General features: G+C 50.2%; 1 protein-coding gene across 1 annotated transcript in view; it reads right to left on the bottom strand.

The window, feature by feature from the left end:
- Positions 1–1,366, bottom strand: part of MAP3K14 (mitogen-activated protein kinase kinase kinase 14) — a 43,738-nt gene extending 42,372 nt beyond the window's left edge. Inside the window, exon 1 of the mRNA XM_027517302.1 lies at positions 1,258–1,366. The gene's annotated coding sequence lies outside the window, so the exon portion shown is untranslated. The remainder of the gene's footprint in view (positions 1–1,257) is intronic.
- Between the last annotated feature and the right edge of the window lie 10,109 nt (positions 1,367–11,475).

The raw sequence follows: 11,475 nt of genomic DNA on the forward strand, positions 1-11,475 counted from the left end.
GGAAAGACTCCAGTGGCCCAGATTAAAGTCGTCACCCTGAGTCTCAACTGTGAGGCACTGGGTAAGAGCCATTTATCCACCTCCAGTCCCTGCCAAACACACACCTGCCTCAGGTGCCTCACCTCTAAAACAGGACAATATTATCTATCTTATTACACACATATCTGAAGGAAAAAGGTTACAGGTATGAAGATACTAAGTAAAAAAAAACACATCACTAATGTTAAGATACTATCTCCTAATCTTTCAGAGAGACCATGTAAAGTCAGGGGGTTTTCAACATTTATTCCTGGAATAAACTTCAGAAGGCTATTTTGTATCAGATCCCACCTCTCACCATTTAACTTCACTTGCTTTTTGAATTCATCATCAAGGGACGGCATTCATTGTCCTCCAGTTAAAACAATTTATATCACAGATTTCTGTCTCTTTTCTCCACTCATTCCCCAGTCCACCCTTTAGGACTGGGAGCCACATTTTAACTTCAATTAGGAAACAAACTGCTTTTTCTTAAGTTACCCGGCACAGAGGAGGATCCTGGGCAAGTGGGGCTCTTTACAAGGGGCCTCCTTCTGCCTGGTGCCTCTGGCTGCAGGCTGCCAGGGCCACGATGGACTTCCAAGATGGGATATTTTATCTGAGCCGACAGAGGAAGTCCTGAGTGGAGTGGCAAGAATTATCGAGGGGTCAGGGAGAGAAAGGATGCTGCGACCAGCCAGCACTGCCCCGCTGGGTGCTAATCGGAGGCTCCATCTCTTCTCCCAGGCTCGGGGTGTGACCCCGAGAACTTCCCAGGAAAGACCTGAGGGTTTCACTGCCTGGACAGGTGGGAGGACGCAGGGACCCGGCAAGCTGGGGCGTTCGGCACCTTAAGCACAGTGCCGAAGTAAGCCCTCATTCTGGAGAACATCCAGAGAACCGAGCAGGACGGGCAGGCCTGGGCGGTGGGGCAGCCTGGCGCGGGGAAACAGGGGATGTCGGGGAAAGGGAAGGAAGGGGCCCTTGAGCGCGCTTCGGGAGAGCGTGTGGCCTGCGGGTGTGCAGGGCGAGCCCGGCGTGCGACCGTGGCCCTGGCGGCGTGAGGGAGGGCGCACCGGCGGCCAGCTGCCACAGCCGAGGACCGGCGCGAGTGGGTCCCCGGGCCGCGCCGCCGACCCCACCATTCCGATGCGGCGAGCCAGGCCGCAGCCCGGCCCCGGGTTGAGGAATGACCCGTCCTCTCTGCCCCTCGCCCCGGGACTCGCTCTAGTCACCTACCGGCCGAGCGCCGATCTCCCCCACCAGCGAGTGTCGCGCTCGCCTCGCCCTCGATCTCCCGCCGCCTGTCGCGGACCGCTGCTCTCTGGGCCCACGGTTGCCCCGCCCCACCCCGGACCCCGCCCCCTCGCCGCCTTCCCGGCCACCCCCGGGGCCACGCCTCCACCCGCGGCAGAAAATTTGCCTCGCTTCGCGCCTCCTTGCTTTGGCCGCACCTAGCTTCTGGCCCCGCCTACTCCCCCAATCTTCCAATGAGACGGCGCGTCCCATCCAGTTCCTTCCTACCGCCCCAAGCAACGATTGGTTAACGAGGCCCTGTTTCCAGAAATGGGCACTATTTCCGGACAGTGTTTATAGCAAAGAAATGGCTGGGCCGACGGATTGACAGAAGGCGGAGGCGGTTGGGGTGTTGGTGGAACCACACATGCGCGCTCGGCTTCTGGCAGTCTTACCGGTTGCGTTCCTCTGGAGGTTACGGGAAGGAAGGGCCAGTGTGCGCATGCGTGGGCACTCCCCAGCCTAAGACCTGGTTACCTAGGAGACCGCGAGGCGCAGTCTCCCCAGGTTTTGGTTGTGTTTCCTCTTTGCTCCAAGCCTTGGCGGCTGAGGCAGGTGTGTTGGCTGTTGGGGGGAGAGAGGCGGGGCGGGGCTGTGTATTTAGAAACATTTTATTGAGCACTTACTGTGAACCTGACACTGTAGCGTCTCTGAGGCTAAGATAGGTTCTAGTGCCTGCCTTCGAGAAGCTTGGGGAGCTAAAGGCTTATACAGGTTACACCTGTGTGTTGAAACCCTTATCTGGTGAGAGCGTGCGGCTGGCGTGGTGCAATCCCGTCCCACAGTCAGAGAAGTAACCTGGTGTGAGCGCTGCGTGAAGCCTGTCCTCTCTGGGTTTACAGGTTATGGAGCCAGAAAGAAGACTAGAGCTTTACCTATGTATAAAAAGGTCTTGGAGTCTGAATATGCACCAAGGTGTCAACAGTGCTTCTCTGAATGGGGATGGGGCGGCCAAGGGGTTGGGGAGTTGGTTTAGGGAGGTATGGCTATTTTTTGTTTTCTAACTTTTGCATTTCCAAATTTTCCAGTTTTTCCACGGTGAGCTTGTTTTTTATTTATGATAAAGAAAAAAATTCCACACTTAAAAAATAGTTCGCAAAATAAAAGATATGACGGTACCTGGGCACTCCCCCCCATCAGTGGTCTAGGGCAGGCAAGTGAGGTAAGCGGCTCTAGTGGTAGAGGTAAGCAGGCCCCATTCAAGGCCGCCTGGAGAAATAAGGATTACCCCATCTCTAGTCGGTGGAGCCTGACGGGCTGCCGTCTATGGGGTCGCACAGAGTTGGACACGACTGAAGCCACTTAGCAGCAGCAGCAGCAGCAGCATCTCTGGAAGCCTTGGAGCAAAGACCTGCTCAGGTTTTGCTTTTTTAGCCTGTACCACGCAGCATGGGGTATCTTAGTTACTTGACCAGGGGTCAAACCTGTGCTCCCCCTGCATTGGAAGTGCGGAATCTTAACCATGGAGGTGCCAGAGAAGTCTCAGGACCACTTTTCGGACAGTCGTTCATAGCTTGATGTATGTTTCTGGAGATCTGCCTCTAGCAGACATCTTGGTTGTGGGGAATACGAAAGACCATTTATTCAGGCAGAAAACTTAACCTCAGGGCCTCATCCACTCACTCAGGCCATAGATTAGTTTTGTTTGGCTGGTGCAATGTTTTCTTAAAATTGAATTTGCATGCCTTAGAGCAGAGCCTGGAGTTCCTCACAGCACACCCCCACCTCCCTCCCCCAGTCTTGCTCTCAACCACTTAACCTATGTCATCTGCCTGGCTACTGAGACATTTGGGGTTATGGTCCCAATAGAGCCCATGCTTCAGAGTTGGATAGTCTCTGTTGCATAAACTGGCTCTGCTACTGACTGGTGTGGGAGATGTTGGGCAAAGAAGAAGCTGGGGGGCCCTTAAAGCTGCTTCCAACCCCAGGGTTTTCATTTCAGTGACTCGGGGAGAGGCGGAGCTTGGCCAGATGGTTGCTATCAGCAAGCCTGGAATCAGAGCTTGCCTCTTCCACCACCTGTTTGCCTCTGGGCATATCGCTTCTCAGGAAAGACATGGGCACAGGGCCAGAGTTTGCAGACATTCCCTGGCCCGCCTTAGCCTTCTGCCTCTTTCACTGTTCCTTCTTTATGACACCCAGTGCCCATGTACTCTACCCAGCTTCCCTTGACACTTCTCTGGGTCGGTGGGATGCCCTCCCCCCAGCCATCGCCCACCCCCCCCACCGCAATCAAGATGATCTATCTTTAAATCTATCCAGAAACTTTCAAAAACTCAACAGTGGCAAAAAGTTGGACACAATTGAACAACAACAGCAAAATCTATCCACTAACACTAATGTGTATTAGTGGGAGTGAGTGAATGTCTTGATCCAGAGTTGCAACTTCCAAGAAGGAATTTCACATTAGGTTGCAGGAGAGAGCGAGCCTCTACAGGCTAGTGAGGGAGATATTTGGGGCAAGCAGGGCCTGGTGGTTTTTTTCAGCTAGTTTCCTCAGGCCTTTCCAAGATCCACTGTGTGTGGGCTGAGGTAAGAGACAGCCTAACATCCACTCTGAGCTCCACAGAGACTCCAGGCCTTGAAATGCTGGCATCTTTTGGAAGGAGTGCTTCAGGGTAAAATGACTTCCTTCCAGCCCAGCCAGCTAAGTCACGACAACCTGGGAAGGTTTCTAGCCCCAAGTCACTTGTGTAGTCTCAGCTCTGCCCGAAATAAAATAAACTGGTATTTGTGGGGTGACTCACACCTGGAGCAGTGAGCTGGATTCTCAGCAGTCAAGGATTTCCACATCTCACCTCCGTTTCAAGTCTGGAAATGGAAGGGCAAGACTGCTTTTCCAAAACGAATAACAGCTTCTGTTTTATGAGAGCTTACAGAAAATAAACCAGCTATTTATAAGTGCTTTAAAAAGCTTAAAAAAATTTTTTTTTTATTGTGCCAGGATCTTTAGCTGCAGTGTGTGGAATCTAGTTCTCTGATCAGGGATTGAACCCGGGCCCCTTGCAATAGGAGTGTGTAGTCTTAGCCACTGGAAAAGGCAATGGCACCCCACTCCAGTACTTTTGCCTGGAAAATCCCATGGACAGAGAAGCCTGGTAGGCTGCAGTCCATGGGGTCGCTAGGAGTCAGACATGACTGAGTGCCTTCACTTTAACTTTTCACTTTCATGCATTGGAGAAGGAAATGGCAACCCACTCCAGTGTTCTTGCCTGGAGAATCCCAGGGACGGGGGAGCCTGGTGGGCTGCCATCTATGGAGTCATACAGAGTCGGACACGACTGAAGCGACTTAGCAGCAGCAGCAGCAGTCTTAGCCACTGGACCACCAGGGAAGTCCCTCTAAATGCTTTGTATGCATAATAACCTCGCTAAATATTCACTCCTGTCCAGGGTTTCCCAACCTGGCACTGCTGACATTTTGGATTGGATAATTCTTTGTTGTGGAGGGGGGCATCATATATATTATAAGATGTTTAACAGCATTTCTGGGAACTTCCCCAGAGGGCCAGTGATTAAGAATCCACCTTGCAATGCAAGGTGGACTCAGGTTTGATCCCTGGTCAGGGAGAAGGCAATGGCACCCCACTCCAGTACTCTTGCCTGGAAAATCCCGTGGACAGAGGAGCCTGGTGGGCTGCAGTCCATGGGGTCGCTAGAGTTGGACACGACTGAGCAACTTCACTTTCACTTTTCACTTTCTTGCATTGGAGAAGGAAATGGCAACCCACTCCAGTGTTCTTGCCTGGAGAATCCCAGGGACGGGGAAGCCTGGTGGGCTGCCGTCTATGGGGTCACACAGAGTCGGACACGACTGAAGCGACTTAGCAGTAGCAGCAGGGAACTAAGATCCCACATGCTGTGGGGCAACTAAGCCTGCATGACACAATTAGAGGTATACTTGCAGCAACTACTGAGCCATAGCACCATAGCTAGAGAGCCCATGCACCTCAGTGAAGACCCAGTGCGGTTAAAATAAAAATAGATAAATTAAAAAATAAAAAGGGAGATTATATCCCTTGTTTAAAAAAAGAAAAAAAGCTCTTCTGGCCTCTGCCCACTTGATGCCAGTAACACAACCCTCCTACACCCAGTTGTGACAACAAAAAATGTCTTCAGGCATTGACAAATGTCCCAAAGAGAGCAAAATTACCCCCAATTGAGAACCCTTAACCTCATAGAATAGGTTATTACCACCCCCACTTCACAGATGAACAAACTGAGGCTCAGAGAACAGTAACACTCCAGTAATAGAAGATATGGCTTTCAAGCCATATGCGACCCAGAGCTCCTGCTCTCCTGCATGCAGGACTCTACAAAGACACCGTGGGCTTTAAGAAGTAAATTGCCCAATCATTTCTGTAGAAGAGTGATGAAGACTGAGTGAATTTTGTGCATCAGGGAGAGAGTGCCATTCTTGAATCATTTCTCCATTTCTGTTTGCTTTGGAAGAAAGGAAATTATATTCTTGTTTTTATTGCCTTAGTCAGCATAGTTCATGGTGTCCGGCCACGTCTAGTGAGAAACTGGCCAGTGAATCATCTGTGTGTCTGTGGATCTCAGGCCCCACATTTTTGGGAGATCCTGAAGTTATGCTTGAGAAGAATTCGCATCTGAGGCTGAGATCAGAGGGGACTAGGGGGTGGCAGTGGATGTTCCTGAAGGAGACGCAGTTTTCGTTTGCCATCGGGCCTGGCTGCGGCTGCAGCCATGGTGATGTTGTCCTCCCAGGCATGAATCTGCCCCATCGCTGCCACACAGTCCAGAGGTATAAGGGGGGCCAGGGAGGCAGGACCGGGAATGGATGCAGACAGTGCTGTGCTGGGACTCTCTTCCTGTGCTGCCATCAGGAATTCACGTTGCTTGAAATCAGACACGATGTAAATATTTACACCTTGGGAATTGGCAGACAATATAAACCAAGGCTACCTACCCCCAAGCTGACTGTTCAACATTTCCCAGCACACCATTGTATGTGGGTTCTGGACTCTGATTGCCCCTTAAACATTCTGCTTCAGAGGGGACATGGAAGAGGGCCCGGCAAGCCATAGAGCTATGGGACAAGAGGAGGAGCCCTGGCGACGTGGCTGAGGAGAGAAGTGTCCATTTCCACAAAGGATGGAGCCTGGGGTGGGGGGATTCTCGAACACGGGGCAAAAATGACGTCCCCAAGAGCAGGCCCTGGGCATCCGCAAGACCCTTCCTGAACTTGGAACCTTCCTAGGCTTCTTTGGGAACCTTGGGCTAAGGCTTGACTCAAATTTTTCTCACTTCCTGATTGGTTATCCCCTTCTAACTCACCTTAACATCACCCTTAACCCTTCCGGTAGATTTAATCCTCCTGAGAGACCCCGAAGGTCATGTGTGCCACCCCCAATATCCATGCACCTCCTTCCCTTCAGTTCCTCCCCTTTGGCTTTTTCTTCTCAACCCAACCTAAAAACAGGCCAACAAAGAAGAAAAAAGAAAAAAAAAACCTTCCCCAGCCTCCTTTACCCTCTTAGCCACCACACTTCTCAGTACTCCTGGTGTCCACTTCATCTCCCAAAGGCGTGTACTGCCTGCGGGTTGCTTTCTGCCCACCACCCTTTCTGTCTGGAGAGAGAGAGTGAAGTCGCTCAGCTGTGTCCGACTCTTTGGGACCCCGTGGACTGTAGCCCACCAGGCCCCTCCGTCCATGGGATTTTCCAGGCAAGAGTACTGGAGTGGGTTGCCATTTCCTTCTCCAGAGGATCTTCCTGACCTAGGGATAGAACCTGGGGTCTCCCACATTGTAGGCAGATGCTTTACTGTCTGAGCCACCAGAGACCCTCACTAATTGCATCAGAGTTAGATGACTTCTTGTGGCTCCCATCTGCAGCCAGCTGCTGCTGTGATGCTCTGAGCACCTACTGTATCAGGCCCTGGAGGGAGTTTGGGACCTTCAGACCTGACCCTGCCCTGCCCTCAGGGAGCTTCCTGTCTAGTGTATGTGTGTGTGTGTGTGGGTGGGGGGCGTGGGTGCAGGCCTTGAACAAGTGACTACGGATGAGGACTGAAGTCATTTCAGATGATGAGGATGTTGAGAGGATGGACAGAGTATACTGCATCAGGTAGGGGCCAGCCAGGGAAGCAGAACTCACTCTGAATTTTTAAACATGGAATTTACTACAAGGAATTGGTTATACAGAGAATGGAAGAGTTGAGAAGCCCAGGAGGAGATGACGAGGTAACCAGGAATCCACTATGAGCCCTGGCTTGAAAGAAAGCAGTGTAATCAGTGGCTGGTGGCCAGGGATACTTGGAAGAAGTTGAAACCACAGAAGAGATGCAATCCACTTCCACAGATACCGCTCAGGACTGAGCCAGGCGAAGATTCTCCTTTCCTTTCACCTTCCACCCTCTGGTCTCCTGCTCAGACCCTACAAGGGTCAGTCACCTGCAGTGCAGAGCAGAGAAGGTGAGGACTGGATTGGGAGGGCAACAGCCTAAGACCACCATAGGGATGGAATGGGAGATGATGAGGTGGGGACTGACTTAGTGAAAGGGATTCAGAGAAGGCATCCCTGAGAAGCTAAGCTGAGATTTGCAGGGTGAAGGGGAGTTAGAGGAGAAAATGTTCCCAGCAATCACTGGTATTTTAAAAAGACTTCAATTTTTTAGAACAATTTGAAGTTCACAGCGAAACTGAACAGAAGGTGCAGAGATTTCCCATCTACTTCCTGCCCCCACACATGCATAGCCTCCCCGTTATCAACATCAGCCACCCGAGTGGTACCTCTGTTCTTACAGTCAATGAACCTACACGACACATTGTAATCACCCAAAGTCCACAGTTTCCATTAGAGTTCACTCTGGCTGTTGTACATTCTGTGGGTTTGGACAAGTGTATGATTCATCATTATTATATCATACAGAGTATTTTTACTGCCCTAAAAATCCTCTGTGCTCTGTTCATTCCTCCCTCTTCCCACCCCACCACCCCTCAAAAGCTTGGCAGCCACTAATGTTTTTACTATCTCCATAGTAATAAATAAATATAATTATGATACATCCAGATAATGAAATACTATTCAGTGCTAAAATGAACTATCTGACATGAAAAGACTTAAATGCACATTACTTATGTATTTATATGCATATTACTTACAAGACTTAAATGCATATTATTAAGAGAAAGACTATGAAAAGATTACATATTATATGATCCCGACTATACGACATTCTGAAAAAGGCAAAACTATGGAGACAATAAAAATGGTATTTTTTCTGCCCATTCTCTTCCTGAGGTTTCACAGATACTGTACTTTCTGCCTCTATTTCTTTCTCTCATTCTTTTATTTTTTGGCTGTGCTGTGGCTCGCAGGATCTCAGTCTGGTGGAATCCCCTCTTTCTCCCATTCCTAAAGATTGAGACACACCCCAAGTTTCAGTGCTAAACCCCCTACCTCTCTGTACTTTCTCCTTTGGAGATCTCATCTATTCCTGACTTGATTCCATCATTCCACAAGCATTAATTGAGTGCCTTGTGTGTGCGAGGCACTTGATTAAAGCCTTTGATGATAGTGAGGGATGTATGAGTCATGAGGCCTGCCCTCAAAGAGGAGACAGACAAGGCTGCAATACAATGTGGAGGGTGGAGGAAGTCCTGGGTGAAGAAAGAACATTTAGAAGAGATCAAGGAAGGCTTAGAGAGCTTCCTGGAGGAGGTGACACTGGAGCTGACTGCTGCCAAGTTCACTAGCAGTGAGCCAGGTGAATGAAGTGGGAAGAACATTCAGGTGGAAGGAATAACAAGTACAAAGGCATGGAGCCAAGGGGCACCTCAAGGCGCATTGAGGAATTGGGTGTGGAATGCAAAGGATGAAGAGAGAGAGAGCCTCAGGCTGGCCCCTCAGACTGCAATCTGAACTTCAGACAGCCATGTGTCCTTAGGCTGGACTGGGGAAAAGACATTTCTGGAACACAATTTTAGAGATGTTTCTCTGCAGTGTGAAAGGGTTGGGGTGGTGGAGCAGGCTACAAACTAGGAGGCCAGTGGGAGAGGCTTTGTCATAAACCAGGTGACAGGCGATGGGGGCTGGACTCCCACAATGCAAGGGGATGGGGAGTAAGGAGAGACTAGCAAAATACAGAGAGATTCAGAATTGAGAATGTATGTCGGATCCTCAGGTGTGGATGGAAGATGGGGGCGGCTAACCCGTGCTGATACTGCTGAAGTCAGGAGCCGTAGGAGGAGACAGGTTCTGGGAGGAAGAGGAGTGTTAACTTTGGCCAGTTAATTTTATCTGAGGGGCATCTAGCCCTGTCCTTTTGATTGTTCACTTCCACATGAACACCTTCAGCTCTGACCTTGATCCTGAGCCGCAAACTGGAATTTCGAGGGGCCCAGAGAGCATTTCCAACTTCTTGCTGCCTCTAAAAGTGAAAGAAAGTGAAAGTCACTCAGTCATGTCCGACTCTTTGTGACTGCATGGACGATGGAGTCCATGGAATTCTCCAGGCCAGAATACTGGAGTGGGAAGCCTATCCCTTCTCTGGTAGTCCATCCCTTCTCCAGCATATCTTCCTGACCCAGGAATCAAACTGGGGTCTCCTGCATTGCAGGCGGATTCCTTACCTACTGAGCTATCAGAGAAGCTCTGCCTGTAAGTAGTCCCCCAAACCTGGGCCTTGTGCATCTCGTTCTGTTGATGACATCACCATCCCTCTCAGGAGTGTCCTCTCCTCCCTCGCCTGCTCACTCGAGTCACGTGGATCCTGCCTCCATAATGCCCTGCCTGTGGCCTCCCTTCGGCCCCCTTTTCCGCCAGCACCCCCGTGATGTCCCACCATTTCCTCTCGCTTCCTGTCATTTCTATTATGATCCTTCCTTTTGTCTATTGTGATTCTCTATCGCTCAAAACTTTCCATTGCCTACTGATAAGTATACTCGTGTTATCTGGCTCTCAGTCCTTGCAATCCAGCCCCCGCATACCTTTTTTTGCTCTTAATTTTCCCCACTTCCCGGCAGACACCCTTCTGTACTACTCCCATTGTCCCAGACCATCCTGCATCTTGTGCGTCTAGACCCAAGGCTGTCGTGCCTACAGAAACGCGTCTCTCCTGCCTCTGTGGGTCAAATCACACCCATCCTTCAAGGCCCTGATGAAATGCTTCCTCTCCACTCACTGCAGTTCCCAGTTCAGTGTCTGCCTCATCTCTTAACACACAGCACCCTGAGGCTGTCTGTTAAGAGGGCAGCTTTTCATCACTGCAATGCATTGGTCTTCAGTAAATATGTGTTGAACTGAATTGGCTCAAAAACCATTCCTCAGATCCGGAACCTGCTGTGACTCCCCATTGTCCACCACTTCAAATCTGTTCCTAGTGGCTTCCCCGGTTCCATCTTCTAACTTTATTCCCCCGCTGTTCCCCTCAATATATTCCTTATTCAATTTCGACTCTATACCATTCTGCCTTCCCTCCCCTTATCTACCAGGATGGATAAACTGAGCCTACTAATAAACTAATGTAGTGCAGTGAAGTGTGTTAATCACTCAGTTGTGTCTGATTCTTTGCAACCCCAAGGACTGTATCCTGCCCAGCTCCTCTGTCCATGGAATTCTCAAGGCAAGAATACGGGGGTGGGTAGCTATTCCCTTCTCCAGGGGAATCTTCCTGATCCAGGGATCGAACCCGGATCTCCCGCATTTCAGGCAGATTCTTTATCATCTGAGCCACACAAGAAATAATAACTAATATAATGTCAGTTTAAAATGATACCTTTTAGGGACTTCCTTGGTGGTCCAGTGGTTAAGAATCCACCTTCCAGTGCAGGGGACATGGTTTGGATCCCTGATTAGGAGATTAAGATCCCACCGGCTGTGGGGCAACTAAGCCCACGTACCATTGAGCCCACATGCTCTAGAGCCCGTGTGCCACAACTAGAGAAAGCCTATTGCAGTTAAGTAAGTCCATGAAATTCTCTAGACCAGAATACTTGAGTGAGTAGCCTTTCTCTTCTCCAGGGGATCTTCCCAACCCAGGGATTGAACCCAGGTCTCCCACATTGCAGGTGGGTTCTTTGCCAACTGAGCCACAAGGGAAGCCCAATACTGCAGTGGGTAGCCTATCCCTTCTCCAGGGAATCTTCCTGACCCAGGAATTGAACTGGGGTCTCCTGCATTGCAGGTGGATTCTT

Source organism: Bos indicus x Bos taurus, chromosome 19, assembly GCF_003369695.1.
Source record: "Bos indicus x Bos taurus breed Angus x Brahman F1 hybrid chromosome 19, Bos_hybrid_MaternalHap_v2.0, whole genome shotgun sequence".
In the NCBI taxonomy this organism is placed as follows: Eukaryota; Metazoa; Chordata; class Mammalia; order Artiodactyla; family Bovidae; genus Bos; species Bos indicus x Bos taurus.